A 24,564-nucleotide genomic window follows, 5' to 3' on the forward strand; every position below is an offset into this window, starting at 1 on the left:
CATGCCTTATTAATTCTTTTAGGGTCCTTCTTAACTCGGCTCTTGGTAATCTCTCTAACTTCATTTTCAAGGCTGTCCCTATGTAGTGGTACCTTGAACTTCAAAAGAAAATAAATGTTTGCTGTCCTCTAAAAATATTGCTATGTCTCCACATATTATTTACATGTGGAATATCTGTTTCACCACATCCATCCTTCTTTTCCAATTTACATTTAGAGCTAACAGACATATATCCTTCAACTCCCAGTTGAAATGCCATCTATTATTAACAGAACTCACTCAAGAGATGTTTTCATTTTAATAGAAAGAAAGGATAATGAAATAGAACTTTTAATAGTGAAATTCCAGTCATCAATCAGTAATAAGTGGGACACTGATAATACTCACACCACTGAATCACAGACCCTGAACAGTTGTCTTATTTTTGCCCCAAATCAAATGGATCAAGATACAAATGTCAGGGCATGAAACACTCTCTGATATGTTGTTTACCTGAGTAAAAGGCAGAGATCTAGTTGTGTGATTGCTAAAGATACAAACATTTATACTGTTGGGAGTGATATTCAAATCCAGATTAGAATTTTGGACTGGTTTATGGAAATAGATAAGCTGGAAAATGCAATTACTATTTGTAAATCATTTTGCTATAAGCTTCTCCTCCAATATCGTTAAATGGCAAAATGCAACTGATGCTATTTTAGCTATGAGCAGAAGAAAATAAATCCTTGTGGCAACATGCATCTGTCAAGAGATTTGAAGTTCTCCAAAATATTCCTTGGTATTAAGCAAGCGATTTTTCACTTCTAAAGAGGAGTCTCATTGATATGTATGAGCTAAGCACTCTATTATTTATGGTTAAGTGCAATTGATATGTTTAAGAAATATGATAAATCAAGGGACATTTATATTAAAAGACCTAAAGTGGTAATTATGAATCTAGTGTGGATAATTTACATACAGTGACATTAAAATATGCTTTAATAAATATAGGTATGGCTTTGGAATGCAATAATGCTTTGCTTTCAAAAGGTCTGTACATGAAGTTATAATAAGTGATGTTGTTCTCGTAAGTACTTGGTGGCTGTGAAAAAATGTTTCAATATAGTGGAACAGTGGAACCTATATTAAGACTAGAAGTTGAAATGAAGAATTGTTTAATAGAACTTGCTGCAATGATAAAAATGTTATATATCTGTACTATTCAATAAGGTAGGCATCAGGCATGTGTGGCTATCATTTATTATGTGGCTAGAAAAACTAAAAAACTTAAACATAAATTTTATTTAATTTAAATTATAAATTTAAATATAGTCACACATGGCTATCTACAGAAAACTGATCTTACATATAAAATTCACTACACAAATGTCTCCTAACCTTTGCAATCCTCAGGTTTCTTATGTGCAAAATAGTTTTCACAAAATATCACTTAATAGTCTGTGCATTTACATATTTTTAATTCCTCCTCCCCTCCTACCAATCCATCAAATGAAACTGAAAACCAGTAAGGATATCTTATTAGGACCAAGAAACTGATTAAATAATTATGCAGCTCCTCCTTCCACCCACACACTAGGTTATAAGAATGTTCTATTAATCTAAGAAAGTTCCATTTCTGGGGATCCTACTAAAAATAATCCAAGACTGGAACACTGGAATTTGTATTAGCTATCATTATTATTGTTATTTATATTTTTGTCAGTGTCACTGTGGATGGACTAGGCAGTTTTTATCTTAAGATGTGAAAATTCTGTAGAGTCCTGAGTTTTAGTTTTGTGTTTTTGTGGTACTGGGGATTGAACTCAGGATATCAGGACCTTGCACTTGCGAGGCAGGTGTGGCACCAGTGAGCTAAATCCCTGGCCTCAAGTTTTAGTTTTTAAGAACCTTCTGGAGTCTAGGGCCCAGGATCTTCCAATAATCAACAAGGACAAGGTGTGAACTGACCAATAATAGCAGGATGACAACATTACTACCTCTTTGATAAGATCCTGTCTAAACTTTGAAGACACTTCCCCCACAGAGAAGAAAGGAGCCCAAGGCCATGGTGCTCTGAGATGACATTGTGTAGATGCCTGTTAAGAAAGGTAGAGAGAGGTCTATGGGATGGGGTGACCTTTCCTTGCACAGCCATCTGGGAAATCCTCAAAGAGAGTCACATCTGAAAGGGGAAGATCAGAGACATACTTTTACCTGACAATTTTATCCCCTAAATTATGCAAAAATAAATACACACCCAAAATTGTATACACACAAGCACTGTTACAAAAATGAAATCCTGAGAATCATCTACATGCCTAACAATAGGGAACAGTTAGCAGTCTATAGAATGGAAGGCTCTATGGCCAAGAAAAGGGGGAAGAATAGAGAAACAGAAATATTTTCAAATTTTACTACACAGTATAAAATAAGAGGAAATACACACTGAGGCATATGATCTTTAAATGTATTGAATAATTACTTCCAAATATAAAATATGGAGAGTTCATATATATGTGTGCATTTACTTGTTAACAGCTTAGTATATTAAAATCTTCACTGATAGATATATGAACAGTACCATTCTGTTTCCAGGTAATAGAATCATGGGTGTCATAATGCTTTTTTAGGTATTTACCCTAATTTTTCAAAAATTATCCTGTATTTACAATTTTTTTTTTTTTTGGTACCGGGGATGGAACTCTGGTCCTTGCGCTTGTGCAGCAGGAGGCGAAACCACTGAGCTAAATCTCTGGCCCTATGTATTTACCATTTTTAAAAGTTATTAATCTCCTTTTTAATTTATGTTTTATGAAGTTGAGGAGTCTAATACACTAACAAAATAACAAGTACTCAGCTTACTATATATTCTGTGTTTCTAAACAGTGCACTAGGAAGTTCAGTAGTAATGTGAAATAGCATATCAGAGGGTACCAGGAATGGGTGAATAATCTTCCTAAAACACAGGATTTAGATAGAGAGAAAATCAAGTTTATTTGAGAATGGATACATACTAATAAATGGCTATAAATATTCATCAACTCCAAAAACTTTCATTTTATATAAATCATAAATAAAATTTTTAAATCACGATTTATTATCCCTTAGAAAAAATCACAGCTAATAATACAATGATCTCTTTATAGCACTGGAGTATGTCTCTAGAATATTCAAATGATCACCCATGACCATATTAATAGTGAAGGTCTCAAGAGACCTGGACAGTACAGAATATTACTGCAGTGATTTTCTTTTTAATTTTGGCCATTTAAACAAGCCAAATCTGCTTCTCTGACTACAGAGAAAGAGCTCAAAATAGCTACAAACTGATGTTAAAAAATATTTTAGGAAGTGCTTGAGAGCACGCAAACTGCTCTGTAATGAAGTCATTAAACTGGCTGAAGCTAATTTCTGAGGTACATTCTAACCTACAACGTAAGCAAGCAAGCAGAAGTCAATAAACTTTTATGGAGTTCTGTAACCAAGCCATTCCTGGGAGCTAAATTATCAAAGCCCATTATAAGGTGTGTTTGACCAGTAAAACCTGAACTGACATTTGCTGCATGAGGAAAATAAAATTAGAAAATGGACATCAAAATTTTCTGCTAACTCTATAGGCATATGTACTATTGGAGGAGAACCACACTTATGTATGAACCGGAAAGCAAATATTGCCCCCTGCTTTGAATAGTTAACATAAAGTCAAGCAATTCAAGTGAGGCTCAAGAAGCAAACATTGCAAATGTTTGGAAATGTGCATAGTCTGATTGTAATTGTGATGCCACCAGTTACTGAGGGGGGGGGGGGGAGGTGTGCACAATTGTCAGCTCCTGGAGGGCAGATATTGACAATTGGTTCACAGCATCAGCAGTGAGGCTGGCAGGTAATGAATGCTACTGAAATATTTTGGAAAGAATGCCTTGGTGGTGATCAAAAAAAGGCACAACTCAAAAGGGGAGTCATGAGTCTTTAAATGATTAATTCAATTACCAATTATCAATGAAACCTGTTTTCTTATCCCCTTTGTGTCTCCACTAAAAAATGTGGTGCTAATTGCAAAGTGTGATATAGATTGACTCTGCTCTTTTGTCTCATGCATGCTTGATTTGTCTTTCCTATTCTCAGAAACTGGTTAAAATTTTCCAACCTCTGGCTCATGCCTGAGTCTTAGTGTTTCTTCATTTTATTGGTTTATGTAAGATTATGGCTATTACTCTAAAGATCCATGCTAAAGCAAACAAACAAACAAAAAAACTCAAATAAGAATAAGATTCCTTTAATTAGTGGAAATAAACAGATGTTGCTTCCACTTTGTACACTTACCAGAAATCATAGGATTAGAAAAAAATCTATGCCAGCCAATTTATTCCTGAGTCCCCAGGCAAAAACAGAGCCCGGACATCAGTAAATGAGATATACTTGTATATTAAGTCCTTGAGAAACAGTGCCACTAACAATTTTTTATAAAATATGCAATGATTAGCTGACCCTCCGTCATCTTTTTTCAATGTCAGATTAATAGAACAACATCAGCTTTCGGGACAATGTCAATGTTTACTATTGTTAACAATTACTACATTACTGAGGAATAGCATAGTGCGATGGTCAAGAGAGTGGACTTGGAAGTAGACCAAGATTTGAATATTGAAATGATGAGACAGTTGGAAAACTGGGAACATTTTTAACTACTGGAAGACTCCATAACAATGTGGCAAAATAATGCAATAACCCTGGCACCAAACTGTCTGGATGGCTGCCACCATTAAGAGAGATAAACTGTAAGAAGACCTCAACAGAGTACCTGGAACATTGAAATGGCTCACAAGTTGGCAATATTCTTTATCTTTATTGCCCACATATTGCTACTGTGGTCCAAGGTTATAAAACTTGCCTTTTAATATTCAAATTAAAAAACATGCTTTTTAAATTTTCATTTGCACAGCCATGATCTCATTTAATGCTCCCACCAGCTCTGCAACTTAGACAAGAAATACACTAGTAAACAGAACAAAGTAAATCCTTTGCACATGATTATAAAGGAACTACATTGATGAATGAGACAAGGAGGGCTGAAACCCATATCTTTTATATCATAGCTTAATCCCTCTTGTATTACACAATGCTGAGAGCTGAAGTTTAAAAAGGAGATTATTTGTCTTTTTTGAGACAAAATTGTAGCAAGAGAGATTACAAGGTTTCAGTATGCCCCAGGAACACCTGGTGAGAGTCACAGAGAATCTGCTGGCAAGGGGAAAGAGGTGGACCTACAGAACTTCATGGAGCAGGAACCATGGGAGAGGCACAGAGCCAGGAAGGAAGGCCATTCTGAAGAGGGAGGCACAGGGTCACTGCCTGATGCCACTCAAAACTGCTCTTCATCAGGGGCTGGGCAAGCATCCACGGCGGATCAGATGCACTACAGGAGGTTTGGTTCTGCACATCTCAGAAGCGCCATGGCTCATTGCAGTTCCATCTCCCTTTAGGCCTAGTGCTGTGCTCAAATCTTCTCAAAAACCTGACATTCATGAGCAGAGGAATGCATGGAATCAAAGTTTGGTATGTCTTAATTGGAAGATGTCTGCAAATGGGCTAATCCAATCTACAGAAAGCTATGTAGCAGCTCCCAGCAACTCAGCACTACTAGATGCAAAATTCAGGAGTTGAGATTCCTGCCTAAATGGAGAAAGTTTAATCAGGGCTATGAGGTAAACACTTGGAACAAATATAGAATATCCTAGACAAACACAAAGGCTGGACAGGATTTCAGAAGCCCTCAATTCTACCCAGTTCTAGTCCCGGAGCTTGATAACACTGCTAACTAGACATTAGTGGAAGAATTGTTCTGTTTCTCAAATAGGTACCTCTTTCTTTATAGAAGTAGATTTACTGATAATGTTAGGAGCATTTAGAACTCCTAACATTATCAATACCACTGTTTCTGAGTAAAAAGAGGAAACCAGAGATCTTTCTGCCAAACACCTTGCCAGTCCTGTCAAAATCAACATGTGCTCCTTTTCCAGTAGAGGAATCCAGGCTCTATCAGCAAAGATCTCAGCCCTGAGTTGTGACTAACAAGCCTCCTGCCTTCCCTTCAGGTTATGTCCTGGAGACTTGTGACAGAACCCCTGAAGATGTTTCGATACAAGCAGTGCTCAGACATTCAAAACTGCATGGAAAAGGAGGCTTCTGAGATGCTGTACCACCCCTGCAAGCACAGAGGTGGTGAGCTGTGCAGGTTACAGCAGCATTCCCCCCCTTCCACCCACTGAAATGAGAAGACACATAAACAAGTTTCAAAACCAGACTTCCAGATCACCTAAAGCAACCCCAAAGGGAAATGAGATGGAGTACTGTCATACTCAACCACCTGGACTCCCTGAACTGGCAACAAAAGAGGATCTGGAGAAAATGAAATCAGAAATAATTTCTTAGATAACAACAGAGATTGTGCCCATAATGCAAGACATGATTAATAAATCTAGAGAGGACACAGATAAAAATAGAGGAGCTGAGGAACATGATGGAATCCCAACAAGAAAAAAATGGAACCATAAAACAAATATAAATAGATTTCCAGGAGATTAAAAACTCCATTGAAAGTCTATGCAGCAGAATGAACCGATGTGAGGACAGAATTTCAGATATAGAAGATAAGATTGCAATTAGTGACCAGGAAAAGAAAATTTCTTTAAAATTGTAAGGGACCACGAGAAATCAATCCAGCAGCTGTTAGATGATGCAAAGAATAATGTAAGACTGATTGGAGTCAATGAAGAAACAGGAGAGAGTGCAGAAGACACAAAAATCTGTTCACAGAAGTGATGGTAGAAAACTTCCCAAGCAGGTGAAAAGAACTTGACATACAGATAAGGGAGGCATATAGGACTCCAAGTAGCTGTGATCAAAAGAAAATCTGCACATAGGCATATAATATTTAAGATTCCAGAAACCCAACAGAACAAAATTCTACAAGCAGTGAGAGAAAAGAAACAAATCACAAAGGAAAGCCCCTCAGAATCACAGCAGACTTTTCAGTGCAAACCCTCAAGGCAAGAAGAGCTTGGAGTGATGTATTTCAAGCCCTAAAAGAAAACAGCCTGCAACCCAGATTGATGTACCCTGAATAATTATCTTTCAAAATTGGCGGAGAAATAGGATACTTTCATGACAAAGAGTACCTTAGGAACTTCATGAATACCAAACCAGCAAGCCAAAAATTTTAGACAATATCCTAGGAAAAGACAACGAGGATCACACCCCCAGGAAGCCCAGCAGAATGAATCCGTCAGGTGCAAGAAGAAATTAAATGCAAATGGGGAGAATCCAACAAACAGAAATGTCATGACAATGATAAGTCAATATGTATGAGTAATAACCATCAATGTTAATGGTCTCAATTCACCAATCAAAAGAAATAGACTAGCCGAATGGGTCAAGAAGCAAGATCCAACAATATGCTCCATACCAGTAACACATTTAATTCAAAAAGAAACTCATAGTCTGAAAGTTAAAGGGTGGAAAACAATACTCCATGCGACAGGAACCCGAAAAGAAAAAGCAGGAGTAGCTATTCTCTTTGCAGAATCAAGTGGATTTCAATCAAAAATCTGAAACACTCTGGTCCCAAGAATTTCAGATAAGGAATAGTCAACTTGTATGTACAAATCTATTGTGAACATGTATTTTCATTCTTCTCAAGTAAGAACTTAGGAACAAGACTGTTGGTTCTTAACAGTAATACCAGAAATTTCTAAATTGTTTTCTAAAATGGTTTTATCATTTTACATTCACATTAGCAGTATTAGAAAGTTCTAACTGGTTGACATCTAAGCTGACATTTGTTCTTTTAAAACTTTTAACTTCATCTCCCTAATGTGTGTATAATTCAATCTTGTTATTGTACTGATTAGTATTTTTCTGATTCTAGTGTTGCACACCTTTCCTTGTGCTGTACTGGATATTTATCATCTTCTTGCGTCTACTTTTTAATTGGGTTGTCTATTAAGGAGCTGTAAGAGTTCTTTATATATTCTGGTCATAGGCTATATGCATTATAAATATGGTCTGTTTAAGGACTACTTTTTATTTTCTTAACGATGTCATTTAAAATTCTAAATTTTGATGGAATCTCATTTATCAAATTTTTTCTTTTATACATCATGTTTTTTATATCCTAAGAAATTCTTGCCTACCCTAAATTCATAAACATTTTCCCTTATAATTTCTTCTTAAAGTTTTATAGTTTTAGTCTTTCATATTTAGGTTCATAGATCCTTTCAAGTTATTTTTATGTATGGAAATAAATGGTTGAGATTAATTTTTTATATACAGATACCAGGTGTTCTAGTGCCATTTGCTGAAAACACTGTATTTTTCTCTGCTCTTGAATTGAGTTTCTGTTCTATAAAATGTTAATGTTAAATAATCTTTCAAAACTCAGTGGACCATATATGTGTGGTTCTATTTCTAGATTCTCTGTTTTATTCAAATGATCTATATGTCTTTCCTTACACCAACACTGCCTTGATTACTGTAGCTTTAGAAGAAGTCTTAAAATTAGGTACTAAATGTCTTCCAACACTGTTTTTTTTTTCTTTTTACTTTTCTAGGTCCTCTGTACTCCTACGTCACTTTTAAATTTCAATATCCAATTCTTCATTTATAGCAAGTATACATAGACCTGAATTTTTATATATACCTTGTGTTTTCTAATCCTGCTAAATTCAAATACAAGTTCAAGGGGCTCCTTGAGATTTCTTAGTATTTTCTCTGTCAATGATCATTTCATCTGCATATGAAGATTTTACTTCTACCTTGCCAATCCTATGCTAATTGGGTCCTTTTATTGACAGACTATTTTGGTTTGGGCCTATGTTTCAAAGTTTAACGGACTGATGAAGAGTAGGCATATCTGCCCTTGTTCCCCACCTTAGGGAGAAAGCATTGTATCTTCTCCATTCATATAAGGCATTTTTTCTGGAAGTATGGAGTACATGTCTTTTATCTGTTGAGAAGGTTCTGTTCTACTTCTAGTCTCCTGATAGCTTTTACCATGAACAGCTGAAGAATTTAGTCCAATACTTTTTCTCCAACTAGTGACAGGATCATATGGCTTTTTCCTTTCCTCTGTTAAAATGATGACTTTTGGGGGTGGATCTTCCAATGCTGAACCAACACTGCCAACTCTATAATAAAACCACTTTCTACATACAGCCAGAAAAAAATTGTATGGAAAAATGCTTCAAGTTCAAGTGGTCTGTTTTCACAGTGGATTCACTAGGACTTCCTCTGTGTCATCAAGCCTGCCTCAGTTCTCCTTTGCAAACACTATCCCCTCTGTACCATCCTCACCATCCACTTCCAGCATGTAACATCATGGATACAGCTCTGTGCTGCACTTGGCTTTGCACTACTGTGTGTCCAGGGACTTTGCCTTCTACTTCCCTTAGCACAGGCTTCTGTAGATATACGTTGAACAAATTAAGTTGACTTTTCAGATAATGAATTTGCTTTCAGTTAGGAACAGCTGCTAGCTTCTTGGGTGCAAAAAATAATCTGAAGATTCTTAAGATTGGAAGATTTTTAAAAAGAAGTTTTGTTCACTTCATTCTGAGAAGAATTGACTGTCACTGTGTCTAAGGCAGGAACAACTTACACAGAGGATAGTAATAGTAATTTCCTTTTACATAGCCCTAGCACCTTGCTTTACATCCTTTAGAAACATGTTATAAAATGTTGGATTATTAAAACAGAACACATTAGGAAATCTCTCATAATAAATATACATGTCTATGATGTCTGCAGTATATATAATGTCCTTAACCTTGGTCAGTGTATAACGTTCAGAGTTGTATTCAGTGATATTGAGTTTAACCACAGATAGGATTACTCACTCTTAAGATGCTCTCTTTACCTTCTGTGTACAAATAAATTTAGAATGCAAATTGCATTGATGACTGTCAAGGTACGGATATCACCATGAGTATCTCTGTGTTCATGGACACTAACCTCTGGTGTCTTGTTCAGTTATTGCTTCTCCCTGACAGAGTGCCAAAGGGAGAGTTGTAATGCAATTGAGAGAGTGACTGCTCAAGGAGAAGATAGATCCACATGAGTAGTTTCACACTCCACTGCCTTGTGTGCAGTAACTCACCATCTGTGGAATGATGAATCTCACAGTCATTGGAGCTCCTTGAAGGTACAACCTTTTGGCATCTTCCTGAACTGTGTTCATCACAGTGGCTACACTGAGGCCACAAAATGGGATGAAAGTCATTTTTCTTCTCTGCCATTTCTCACAGCAGTGAGAGAATCATTAACATTCACATGGTTTTCCACATTTTAAAAAGTCCCCTTTATAACCATGTATCATCCCCAAACTTGCCTCCTTGACAATGCTCTTAGATAGGTGTCCTTATTCTCCACTGTAAAGATCAGTTAAATGATGAGCTGAGGATAACACAGAGAATGCAGGCGGGGTCAATATAAAAATTAAAACATCTGACTCTAAATTATTATGTATTATATATTTATATATTTTTATGTATTTATATACAGATACTTGCATGGTTAATATTTGTTCAGTGACTACCGCACACCTCAGAACCATGGAGCAGAAAGGGTAGGTGAGAAGAGGATGTGCAGCATCAAAATAAGGGGTATGGACAGGTACAGTCAAGGTCCTTTTAATGGGGTTTCTGACTTCTCAGAACTTTCCAAAACATGATATGTCAGCTTCAACTAGAGAAGACATTCTGGGTCATACTCATAGGCACAGTTAAAATAAAAACATCCTAGATACTAAATAAAGAATTAGACTTGGGAATCTAGCTCACTGGGAGGGCCCTTGCCTAGCATATGTGAGGCCCTGGGTTTTATCCCCAGCACCACAAACAAAAAGAAGAAGCCTCAGTGTCTGTGGTATTGAACCCCCTGCCCCTTGGATCAACTGAGCATTCTGGACAGAAGAGCTTCTAGTGAAAGCTCAGGAGAGACCAACAAATGATGCTTTTAATTCAGAAGTCTGCTTCATGTCGCTAGTGTAGCTCCACTTGAGGAATACCCATTCACCCACAACTTTCCAGGAACCTGTCTTTTATTTGACTTCCAGAGAATTTTGAAGTTTCTGCTTAATAGAGAAGCATGCTTTTAAAATTCCTGAGCTTCCCAGTGATGGCTTGGTCCTCCTCAGTATCTATGTTATTCTTCTTTACTGGTATTGTTCAGGTATGCACCAGATGAGCATTTCATAGGGATGCTGTGAGTCTTTCCCTTGGGAGGAGGAAATTTGAGTAGGTGGTATGTTTTTTTATCTAGAAATAGGGGTTGCTCCAAGATGAAGTGATAAATACATTAGCAACAAAGATCCAATGAGTTTCTGGAAGGATCCTGAAATGGTTCTGGCAAAGAGAGGTTATTATTGTTGTTGTTATTATTATTATTTCACTGTGTTCTCCTAGTTTTCGGGGCTTTTGTATTCAGATGCGTCACAACTTTCTCAGCTTGCATGGAGATGAAAGCTTTATAGAAGAACCACTAAAACATCAATCAGCAAATGGGCCTGGATGTGAGGCTGAAAAAATACAGCACTCCTGAGGGAGTGGTTCTGGCTAGAAAGAGCTCACGCATAGATCCTTGAGAGGAACTTCCCCTGCCGCAGAGGATAACAACTGAATTCACACCGGATGGTTGAAAGCAGCAACAATAGGTTGTGCCTTTTAATGGGTTTCTGAAAATGCTACATGTCATCCTTTGGCTAAGGAAGCCCATTAATAAAGGGAGACTGGCTGGTAACCAACTGCAGATAGCAGGGCTGTGCCGGCTCACTGTGATTAGAAAGCTCGCTATATTTAATTCATCCCCTATCCACATTGAAATGGCTTCATTTAATAAAGCACTATTACTGCTGACACAAATATATTTAAAAAGCAGGCATGAGCAGGAATCTACAGCTCAGAGAGCATTCTACTTGGTTAGTAGAAGGGTGGTAGAAAGGTGTGGTCCTGAACAGACTTCATTTTTGAGTGAGACAGTGTCAGGATTCTCTCATATGCTAAAGGACAATGACAGTGGTGTGCTCTTCCTGCTCACAACAGGGGAGACAATAAATGTAAAATACAACTTGTAGTGTGTGTGTGTGTGTGTGCCCATGCGTGTAGATACTCCTACATTCACACTTTACCTAAACAAACCAGCTTTTTACTCTTTCCTTAAGCTGTGAGACCTCTTGGTTTTTCAGTGTAGTACGCTTTTAAAAGCATTATTTATGGGGCCGGGGATTTAGCTCAGTGGTTTCACCGCCTGCTGTGGAAGCACAAGGACCCAAGTTTGATCCCCGGTACCAAAAGAAAAAAAAAAAAAAAAGCATTATTTTTATCTCAGGGAAATTTGGGACATTCTATTCAGACATGAATAAACAAAGTAGGGGGTTAGAAGTATTGAATTTCAAGAAAGGCACAGGAGCTTGATGGACAAATTTTCTCTTCTAAACAAGTTAGTCATTTATCTCCTGAGCCAATTCATACAGACGAGGCTCAGAAATAAATTTGAAAGAAATCAGCATCATAAAATATAAATACGGGAGGGAAGACTGGCAATTATGCCTCATTGAGATCAGTCTGTATTTTTCTTTCTTTCTGAAGGCAAAAGAGAGAAAACAACAGTCAGCTGTGAGAAAGGAACCACAGCCTTTATTGAATCATGGTATAACCATGGAGCATTCGTCGTCGTTATGTAGGACATGCAGATAATAACACTTTTTGTTCTTTACTCCCTGGGTTCATGTGAGGATTTCAATTGATAGAGTGACTGAAATTATTTGGAAAGGGCAACACTGATGTGAGATGTATTTAAATTTTCTGCTAACCATGAAAGGACTGGGAAGTCAGATCAAACCCAGGCCAGTGGAAAGAAAACTAATTTGTGACACAGCAAAACTGGTGGGAGCCCCGTTGGGATGAGAGACACATGAATCTTTCATCGTGTCAGAACCAGCTCATGTCCCAGGACATGATCAAGACAACCCTAGAAGCTTGGGCTCATTATATCCAGTTTCCACACAAACTGCAGAGTAAGAGAAACGATATGAAACCTGTCCAATTCATGGTGAGTAACAGCACCTGGTACCCAGGCTCTGTCTACTACATCTGAGATTTAGCCCAGTTCTGCTCTGCTGACTACTCACTGCGTGATCTCTGCCAAGTCGATTTCCTCCTTTGAAAAAACAAAGAAAGCGGGGCATGGTGGCACATGCTTATAATCCCACTACTTGGGAGGCTGAGGCAGAAGGATCACTAGAAGTTTGAGGCCGGCCTAGGCTACATAGTGAGTTCAAGGCCACCCTGAATTATATAGTGGGACTCTGTCTCAAAAAACAAAAACAAATAAAAAGGTAGAAAAATCTAAGAAATTCTCCCATACCTCATAATGTGAATACCACCTTTTTTCTCTCTTAGATTCTATGTCAACATAAAGCATAATTTCCATCCAGACCATGAACTCAAAGAACAAAAAAAGTGTGTTTTGCCTCATTTTACCCTTCACAAGATGTCATGGCAGTACAAATGACTTTAAAATGCCTCTATATAGTTCTCATAAGTGAAAGTTCAATCACTGAAAATGCTTCTCCATTTTTAGCTCTGCTGAGGTTGGCCTGGGAAACCTCTGCAAAAACTTATTGACTTTCTTGGGAGGAGATAAACTCCCAGAGTCTCCCATTGGGCTTCTTGAGTCTTCAAAGCACAATTGAAGAAGTCTTGGATATGTTTTCTGCATACATCATTGTGGAATTCATTCTTCTTCCAGAAAGGCACCATCACTTACATCTTTGTGATATAGGTCACCTCTGTTGGGGAAGAACACTGCTCTCCCTAATGAAATTAACTAGGATAAGAGCTTTATTGGGCTTTAGTACAGGCTTTCTTGGGTTCCCAAGCCAGGTCAGGCCATGAATCCTGAGAGTCACCATTGTGTACTGTGAATACCATTATAATTTTTCTTAAATCCATATACTACCTATTCTACTATTTAATATTACTTTTCTAAATTTAATAAAGAAAGCCCACTAGTTATGTATATGGAGAATCACCATTTTTTCTTTTCTTCCTTCTTTATCCCTCCTTCCTCTGTCTCTCCCTCTTCCTTTCTTTCCTTTTTCCTTCCTTCTCTGTCTCCTTCCTTCCTTCCTCTTCAATGCTGTGGATGAAACCCAGGGCCTTGCTCATGCTAAGAACCTGCTCTACTACTGAGATACAACCCCAGCCTAGAAAAATCAGTATTTTTCTAACACATATTAGAATACACAACTTTCCCAACACATTAAAATGCTAAAGCAGTAAAAACATGCTCCTCTGTGTGCTTCCAAGGTTTCACATTTTGCAAATCACTGGGTGAAATTATTGCTGCCTCATCTGGAAATCTGTGTCCTACCATGCATCAAAGTCCTTGATTTCTCACTTACATTGCCCTCTTCTTCTGTTTCAAATATTTTGCCTCCATCTTTTCCTTTTTTGTTTTTCTTTTAATTTTTAAGAGTGTTTTCCACCTCTCTAGTCATCTTCAATGCAAATTTCAGCAAGCCTTTTCTGAGAAGCAATGTGGGCAGAAGCATGTGGTAGGTGTTATCAGGGCTTGCACATGATATGTAGGAGTCAAGAGTCAAGACAGATGAAGGAGTTGAAGGAAAACCTTATAAAGAAACATGGAAGCACCCATATAATAAAATATCCCAGCTGAGAGACGGCCAGTATTGAACAGATACTCGAAAACTGACTCAGAATTGAATGGTAGCATACAAGCCACTGAATTCAGTCTGCATATAAGTGGACTAGGATTTGAATTCAACTGGAAAGCATATTTGGTTTGGCATGCAAATTACTTAAAAAGAAATAACTAGATGCTTCTGTTATTAACCTAAGTTTTTAATATTTTTTAATCTTCCCCCAGGCTTAGTTCCTCATTTATACTTTCTACCTTCTCCACCCCATCTCCAAGTCATGATTCAAAAGTAGAATAATAAGCCTAAAAGAAGCTAAGAGCCATGCTGTAGTGGCAGATTTGGGACTAGAAGACTGCAACTCTTAATTACCAGTAAAATCTTTTATTAAGTTCAATCTACAGTGATACTCTCAGAATACATCATTCTTACACTGTGTACGGAAATGCATGATTTTGGATGAAATACTGAAAGAAGAAGTATTATTTGAGAAAGGCTGTAAAGAAAAAACACTGAAGAAAGAGGACTGGAAAGTAGGAGAGATGGAGGGATATACACATTAAAACTGATTCAGTGCAAGAAAGGAAGTTAGGAAGTGAGGAAGAGAGGAAGGGGGAGGGAAGGAAAAGAAGAAAGAAAGAAGGAAGGAAAGAGAGAGAAAGAAGGAAAGAAAGAAGGAAAGAAAGAAAGAAAGAAAGAAAGAAAGAAAGAAAGAAAGAAAGAAAGAAAAATAGATGAGCAGTCAGATTCAAATCCTTTCTGGGCCTGCAAGGTAGGGAAGATGAATGGTACGCAAGCTGAGAAGGACCACAGAACTAGAAATCTCAAGCTCTACCCAAAAGATTCAAAAGTTAGTTTAATAACTAGTCAGGCACAAAAGGATGAACCTATGCATACTTTTTGGGGGAACTAATAGGAAGCCAGTCTGGAAAAACTGAATCTAAAGGAATAGCAGGGCTTGAAAATGATTTGAGATCTCTGAATACATTTACTTAGATAAATAGTGCAAATTCATAAGAGCCAATGGCCCTACAGAGGTTATACAACTTGCTCAAGTTTACTTTGCTTAGTAGACAAAAGGAGATACCAGACAACTGTCTTCTACACTTTCAGTTTAATGTACTTTTCTACTTCTTATGGTCTAAGTTGAACTTAACAGATGATTGAAAAATGACTATGGAAAAGTATAGTTTGAGGAAATTAATTTTGCAACTCTATGCAGGATTAAAGTAGAAAATGAAAGGAAAAAGAGAAATGAATCAGCAGCTAGTATAGCCAGGCCTTATTTTATAGGCAGGGCTTCTTTATTATACCAACCAATATCATGAATATTTCTGTTCCTAAGAATTTGATAAGTGAAAAAAACAGCTCTCTCTTCTTTTAAGTCACCAACTTACCACTCCCACCCACCCTACTAATTATGCCTACTGCAGATACATCACCTTGCAAACAAGTTGCCTCCTACAAGCCCTCTTGTAACCTCATAAGCTTGCATAACTTCTATTATAATATCACAGAGTGAAGGAACAGTCAACCACCAGTCATGTGTAAAAGCTCATAGGACATATTTCTGAGCAACTACAGGGTCATTTACTTTCCAGCTGCTTAGATCTATGTCAACAGTTCACTTTCTGATTTTTGAAATCACAAAGAGTTTCTGTTGACCAGAATTTATCTAGCTATTTTAGAAAACACCTAATGTCAGCAAAGGAAGGTATTTTTATCACTGTATGTTGTTTAACAGCCCCTGATGGTGATCAAATTTACTGCTCCCGTAAAAGGCAACCCAAGAGGCTGAGCCAAGAACTTTGAATTTCTAAAGAACTAAGACTTACAAAGCGGAGTCCAGCTAATACCTCACAAAGCAAAGGGAAAATGGTAGCTCTAAACAAAAAAGAGCTAGGTATCTGGTGAAATGGGCAGGTATTTAAAATATCTTCTTAAAACTATCCCCTTTTCAGAGATTTGTAATCCTGAAAACATTTATTGAGTAACTCCTATGCCTAGGGTTTTTTTTTTCTTTTTAGGTATTCACAGGGAAAAAAAGAACAAAACAAAATGCCATCACACTTAGTCCTTTCTGTTCAAGAGCTGCAGAAACAATTGGAGGGATAGTGGGATATTTTAAGTATTATAATAAAGAGGGAAGATTCCCAGAGGAACTAATTCAAGAAATTTTCTAAGTTTGTTTATTACACAAACAAATTCTAATAAATTGAAAGCAATGGTGTGGAGTAAATCAATTTTTTTATGGAAAATTAATTAAAAAGACCAAAATTGCAGTCATTTAAAATGTTGACATTTTATCTGTAAGTTTATTTTATTTTTTTTCCCCATTAAGTTTATTGGTACATTTTCGGTATAAAATACAGTTACATTCATCATTGGGATCTTGTACCTTTACATGAGTAACTTGGTTCTTATTTTTTTCCCCTTCCCTTGCCCTCCCTTCACCCCTCCACCCTTCCCTATTTGCAAAGACCTTGTTTCCATTTTTTTTCCTCTTCTCATATTTTTTCCTTTCCCTTTTTTCTCTTCCCCTACTCCTCACAATTCCCCTGCTCTTTTAGACCTTTTCTTCCTGTTACACAATATCAGTTATACATTTTTTAAATTACAATATTAAGATCTAGGAGACATTACCAGAGATTTTACAGAATTTAAAAGGATATAGAAAGCATATTACAAAAATCTTTTTTGAAATAAATTTGACAACTTCTAAGAAGTACCTTGGAAGACAAATTAATGAAACTAACTCTGGAGGAAATATAAAATTTGAATAGCACCTATTAAAGAAAGTATATTCCTAGCTTGAAAACCTACCTATATGAAAACAGCAGGCTCATAAACATTTTAACTGATAAATTATATCAAACAATTAAAGCAGAAAAAAGAAGGAACACTTCTCCCCTCATTTTAGGAACTCAACATTGTGCTAATCCTAAAACTGGATAAAGATAATAGAAGAAAAAAGTATGAAGATAGATAGAAATTTGTTTAACAAAACAAACTATTAGAAGTCAGATCTGGCAGGATGTAGAAAGTGGTCTTGTTATAGGGATGGCAGTGTTGGTTCAGCAATGGAAGATCCACCCCCAAAAGTCATCATTTTAACAGAGGAAAGGAAAAAGTCATATGATCCTATCACTAGTTGGAGAAAAAGTATTGGACTAAATTCCACAGCTGCTCATGGTAAAAGCTATCAGGAGCCTAGAAGTAAAACAGAAACTTCTCAACAGATTAAAGACATGTACTCCATACTTTCAGCGAGAATGCCTTATATAAATGGAGAAGATACAATGCTTTCTCCTTAAGGTGGGGAACAAGGGCAGATATGCTTACTCTTTATCTGTCCATTAAACTTTGAAACCTAGTCCCCACCAAAATAGTTTGGCAATAAAATGACACAACTAAGATAGGATTGGAATGGCAGAAGCAAAATCTTTATATGTAGATGAAATGATCATCTACAGAGAAAATACTAAGAAATCTCTAGGAGCCCCTAGAACTTGTATTTGAATTTAGCAGGATTAGAAAACACAAGGTATATATAAAAATTGAGGTCTGTGTATACTTGCTATAAAAGAAGAATTGGATATTGAAATTTAAAAGTTATGTAGGAATGCAAAGGACCTAGAAAAGTTAAAAACAAAAACAAAAACAGTGTTGTAAGACATTTAGTACCTAATTTTAAGACTTCTTCTAAAGCTACAGTAATCAAGGCAGTGTTGGTATAAGGAAAGACATATAGATCATTTGAATAAAACAGATAATCTAGAAATAGAACCACACATATATGGTCCACTGAGTTTTGAAAGATTATTTAACATTAGCATTTTATAGAATATAAACTCAATTCAAGAGCTGAGGAAGAGATAGTGTTTTCAGCAAACGACACTAGAACACCTGGTATCCGTATATAAAAAATTAACCTCAACCCTTTATTTCCACACATGAAAATAACTTGAAGGGATCTATGAACTAAATATGAAAGCCTAAAAGTATAAAACTTTAAGAAGAAATTATAAGGGAAAATGTTTATGAATTTAGGGTAGGCAAGAACTACCCAGGATATGAAAAACATGATATATAAAAGAAACAAATTGATAAATGAGATTCCATCAAAATTGAGAATTTTAGATGACATCTTTAAAATGAAAAGTAGTCTTTAAACAGATTATATTTACAATGCATATAACCTATGACCAAAATATATAAAGAACTCTTACAGCTCATTAATAGACAACCCAATTAAAATGTAGACATAAGAAGATGATAAATAGCCAGTATAGCACAAGGAAAGGTGTGCAACTCTAGAATCAGAAAAATACTAATCAGTACAATAATAAGATTGAATTATACACTCATTAGGGAGATGAAGTTCAAAGTTTTAAAAGCCTTGTCATGACTTTTTCTTTTTCTTGGATTCTCCCCCTTTGCATTTAATTTGTCACACCCAATGGATTCATTCTGCTGGGTTTCCTGGGGTTATGATCCTCATTGTCTTTTCCTAGGGTATTGTCTAAAATTTTTGGAGTGCTGGTTTGGTACTCATGAAGTTCCTGAGGTGCTCTTTATCATGAAAGTATCTTATTTTTCCATCAATTTTGAAAGATAGTTTTGCAGGGTACATCAATCTGGGTTGGAGGCTGTTTTCCTTTAGGGCTTGAAATACATCACTCCTAGCTCTTCTTGCCTTGAGGGTTTGCATTGAGAAGTCTGCTGTGATTCTGATGGGCTTTCCTTTGTATGAGATTTGTTTCTTTTCTCTCACTGCTTGTAGAATTTTGTTCTTCTGTTGGATTTCTGGAATCCTAACTATTATATGCCTATGTGTAGATTTTTTTTTGATTAAGTCTAGCTGGAGTCCTATATGCCTCACTTATCTGTATGTCAAGTTCTTTTCCCCTCCTTGGGAAGTTTTCTGCCATCACCTCTGCGAACAGTACGTCATCTGCACTCTCTCCTCTTTCTTCATTGACTCCAATCAGTCTTATGTTATTCTTCTTTGCATCCTCTAGCAGCTGCTAGATTGATTTCTCATGTTCCCTTACAATTTTAAAGCAATTTTTCTTTTCCTCCTCACTAATTGCAATCTTATCTTCTATATGTGAAATCCTATCTTCACATTGGTTCATTCTGCTGCGCAGACTTTCGATGGAGTTTTTAATCTCTTGGAAATCTGTTTGTATCTGTTTTATGGATTCCATTTGTTTCCTATGTTGGGATTCCATCATGTTCCTCAGATCCTCTATTTTTTAAATCTGTGTCCTCTCTAGATTTATTAGTCATGTCTTGCACCATGAGCAAATCTTTGCTGTTATCTGAGAAATTATTTCTGATTTCATTTTTCCCAGATCCTCTTTTGTTGCCAGTTCAGAGAGTCCAGGTGGTTGAGTATCAGATTGTTCCATCTCGTTTCCCTTTGGGGTTGCTGTAGGTGATTCAGAAGTCTGTTTTTGAGACTTGTTTAAGTGTCTTCTCATTTCCATGGAAGGAGGTGCTTCTGGAGCCCACGTGGCTCACCTTCTCTGCCCTAGGAGCCTGGGATGGAGGCAGGGAGCTTCCTTCTGGGTGCCGGGACCAGCTGAGCTTCTCTGCCCTAGGAGCCTGGGATGGAGGCAGGGGAGCTTCCCTCCGGGTGCTTATAAGTTTATTAATAAAATAAGGCTTTAAAAATGTGAAAGGAATTTTCTTGCCAATTTTGGCTATTCTCACTAGAAACAGAAAAACCCATTAGCTTGAATGATTCTTCAGTTTTCAGGTAGTGTGAGATTTCTTAAGTAAGGAGATTCATGCAGAGCCTAAAGAAACTTTTACTATCATCTGTCTGTGTCTCTCTCTTCCAAGAGTTTAGAAATTTAAAAAAGTCATTCAGTAACAAAGGAGATACAGCCAGTTGGACCAGAAGAAGTTGGGTAATCCTAGGACAAAGTGACTCATCTGTAGAAAGTAAGACTTTGGTTAACTTTCTTTATAATGTAATGGGAGAGCTTCTAACTGGTTTGACAGGAAGAGCATTGAGGCTTGCTGGGTTTTCCTTGCAGAATGTGATCACATTCAGTAGAATCTACTGTCCTCAGAGTTTTCCATTTTTTCAAAAGGGGAAGTTGGAGATACTTTGAACAGAGGACAGAGATTGAGTTATAGAACACCAAAGAGGAATGAATATCAAGTCCTTGAAATATTTGAGCAAACTGCTGCAGTGGTACTGACTACATTGTTGTAAAAATTACTATCAATTTAAAAATTACATTTGAAAAATAAACCAAGATGTAAAGCTTAAGGAACATACCAGGTACTAGACACAATTGGTTCACAAACAAGACAGATACTGAGATGTAAGTTCTAATAACCCCAGAATCAATATAACCAGGACTTGCTTAAAATTGTTCATGAATAAATGGGAAGAAACACTAACAATGAAATAAGAAAAGGTGATATATATTACATTCTCATTTTTCATGACTAAAAAATACAGAAATTGTCAGGATAGCAACAGTAACATTCAGGAGATCAGATAAATGACCTCTCTTAAGACTCATTTGACCACCACTTCAGGGCATTTGGTGAGGCAGGGTATCATGGTAGGGAGTTTATAGTGGAGCAGAACAGCTCCCTCTCCTCACAGCATGCAAGCCCCAGAGAGAGTGAGAAAAATGAGCAAGGAACAAAAGCATACCCTTCCAGACTATTCCCCCTGTAACCTACTTCCTCCAAGTAGGCCATCTCTCAACACCCCATTCATTTATGAACTCATCAATGGAATTTGTGATCTAATCACCTTTTAAGATCCACGCCTCTGGATATATGAGCATTTGTGTGTGGGGGGGTTTATAACCAAGCTGTAACATCATCTATATACTTATTCCCTGGAAAATCCCTGAAACCTGCTTGGGGGAATGTGTTAATAATTCTTAAAGAGATATGTCTACATGCTGAACTTAATCCCTGAGTTACTGGCTTCCTGGGCATCTCCATTTGGATTCCTTATAAGTCATTCCAATTTAGTATGTCACAAACTCCTTACAAGATGCATTACATGAAATTCTCTCTCTCTCTCTCTCTCTCTCTCTCCCCATCAACCTAAAAATATGTGTGTGTGTGTGTGTGTGTGTGTGTGTGTGTGTGTGTGTGTATCATGGGTCAGAATAATCTAACTGTAAAGTTGTTTTAAGATCAAGTTAAAAACAGACTCTAGGTGCAAGGTGGACTGGGTGACTAGCCTGTTTTGCCCCAGGTCTTGCGAAGGCTGCCCCACCAGCCTCACAAAGGAGCAGCTGGAGGAGCAGCCTTTATCCTCATCTATACTCACGAGCATTCTTTAATTTCAGGAATCCTAATGATATCCTTCTGTTCAGAGATCATTTTGATGGCCATTTCTTTATGAGCAGTAAAGGCCTGGAGTATCCTGCAGTGGTAGAGTTTCCCCAGTTCCAGAAGATAGTCAAGAGGAAGCTGAAGAAGAGAGATGCCAAGATGAGGAGCACTGAATATGATCCAGAGTATAAACAGTTTTCAGAAACTTCCAGCATGAAAAAAGAGAACCAATGCCAATCCCAAAACTCTCCTGGGAAAGACAGAGGCAAAGACAAGTGAACTTGTTGCTAGAAGAACTACACCTCTTTTGGAATATATTAAAACAAAAAATTAGAAAAGCAGAAAATTCGAGAAGAGAAGTGAGAAGAATGAAGGAGGAGGGAATTAGAAAAGAAATGCTTGCAGGAGGAAGAAAAAAGAAAAAGATGAGGAGAAGAAAGATGCAGGAGGAAAGAGGCAGATGAACAAAAGACAATTGTTGAGACAGAAGTGAGGATAAAGCTTCTTGAGAAACCAGAAAAGAAAGAGGAACCAGACACAGAAAAACAGAAAGAGGTGAGGAAGTCAGCACTGCAGATGGAAAACAGGAAACCTGTGCCTCCTGCACCTTCGTGAGAGCCAGGCCTTCAGAGAGCCCAATAGGGATGCACAGGGAAAAGTTACAAGATGATAATGACAAAGAGCAGAGGGACATGGAGAGAAGAATCCAAGGACCTGAAACACCAGAATGCCACTCAGATGATGGAAGAAAGCACAGTGGTCACTCTGAGTTTGACAGGTTTCCTAGAAGGAATGAAGATTGGCGGAGATGGGGGAGGGGGATTCACCAAAACAGAAGGAAGAAGGAGATCCAGGACAGGGGCATCCCTGTGGGGACAGCAGAGAGCCCTGCCAGGGAGCAGGAGGGTGCCTGCAGCCTAGCACCCAGAAGGGAATGCACAGGAACTAGGGCCCTATAATCCAATTGTCTGCACCCTGAGTGGGCACTGTGCAGGCTCATAACCACTATTTCCAAATAAATTCTTTTAATAAATCAGATAGGAATCTGTCTAGGTGTGTCGAGGTCCAGGATTGTGCCCTGACTCAATCACCCACGTGGCCTCTGACAGTTTCTGTGCCACTTCAAAGGCCAGTGTCTCTTGGGGCATTCTTGCTCATGCAGTGTACCCCAAGCCTGGAGGCAGCCCCGGGGTAAACCTGCCATCACCTGCTCTCAGAGACCCAAGTTGTTTCTCACCAAGAAGAGTAATTTATTTAGTATAAAGCTAGAATTTTATAGCCTACTTGTGAATGAGATTATAACATCTACCTTTAATTTAGTAAGGAAAATATAACATCCTGTGGATCCTTCTTCTTTGTTATTGACCTCAAGTGCTTAAAGCCTGTTCTGCTCAGGTGGGAACACAGTGCAGGGGCCCCACTGAACCAGGCCAATAGATTTTATTTCCAAAGTTTGAAGTTTACTTTTGTCTGCTCACATTTTCCCAGAGTATGGATGGTGCCATTACTCTTGGGGCCAGTTTTCATACTGGGAGTTATGTCTGTCCTCTACATGATTGTGGCATCCTAAGAATGTAGAATGAAGGAGAACACAGTGTGACCCTCTCAACCCTCCCTGACTTCCTTCAGACCCATCCTGATTGCTATGCATGGATGATGTTCATTGTTAACTTGTCCAGGAAAGGCTAGGAGAGCCTTCTGGCCTTCACTGGTGACCCACAGTCTCCATTAACCACAGGAAACAGTCATGTTCACATGACCACGTCTCTTTCACCCACCTCTGTGTTTGAACAGCTGTGGGTGGTTTGGGTGCCTCCATACCTCTAAGTGGGGTCCACAGGACTCCTCCTGCCTGACTGGTCTTGTCATGGCAGCAGCAAGGCACTGTGGAGTAAATGCTTCCATAAGGCCTGGCAAGGGGTGTTTTCAGGATCAGACTGTATCTCCATCTGGGGACACAATACCCTTCACATGGTGGGAGGCTATGCATATGTCTTTGAGCCCCTGATGGCAACATGATAGGGCTTCACACAAATCCCAGGAATAGGCAAGGTGAGTGGAATATCTTAGAGAAAGACAGCAGACCTACCCATAGGGTTCCTGGCGGGCTCACTTGGGCTCCCATGGTAGCTTGGGAAGGATGATGAAGGGAGATGGAATTGGTCTCCTGTGCAGGGTAAAGCTAACTTGGACTTAATGTCCACCAGAAATAAATCCCCATAGCCTGAACCATAGTGCAGCCATTGAGGGCTTCATTTTGCCCTACACCTGGCCAGGAAGGGAACACTGGGGAGTTTCTGTTCCCCTTTGTGCTGAACTCTCATTTTAGTGTCTTAGCCTGAGAAGCAGGGATAGTGTTTATCTTGGGCTCTGGGGGTCATGCCATTCAGAACCCAAGCAGTTTGCTCTCTATTCTTCCTGTCTTTTAAACTAAGCCCATGTCAGAGACTAACGTGGAGTGTTAAGTAGATCTGCTTGATCTTTTTAACACATTAATAGTAAAGAATGAAGTTTATTTTTAGAAAAAGAAGAAAAAACCCACAGACATTAAA

General features: G+C 37.9%; 1 protein-coding gene and 1 pseudogene across 10 annotated transcripts in view; one reads left to right on the forward strand and one right to left on the reverse strand.

Moving 5' to 3' along the window:
* The window catches only part of Ctnna2 (catenin alpha 2), a 1,179,603-nt gene that overhangs the window by 389,772 nt on the left and 765,267 nt on the right, over positions 1–24,564 (reverse strand). The window lies entirely within an intron of this gene.
* Positions 12,690–22,971, forward strand: LOC106009355 (regulator of nonsense transcripts 3A pseudogene; annotated as a pseudogene).

The sequence above is a fragment of the Heterocephalus glaber genome, unplaced genomic scaffold (genome assembly GCF_053883595.1).
Source record: "Heterocephalus glaber isolate CG9 unplaced genomic scaffold, H.glaber_assembly_v1.0 deba00000470, whole genome shotgun sequence".
Lineage (NCBI taxonomy): Eukaryota > Metazoa > Chordata > Mammalia > Rodentia > Bathyergidae > Heterocephalus > Heterocephalus glaber.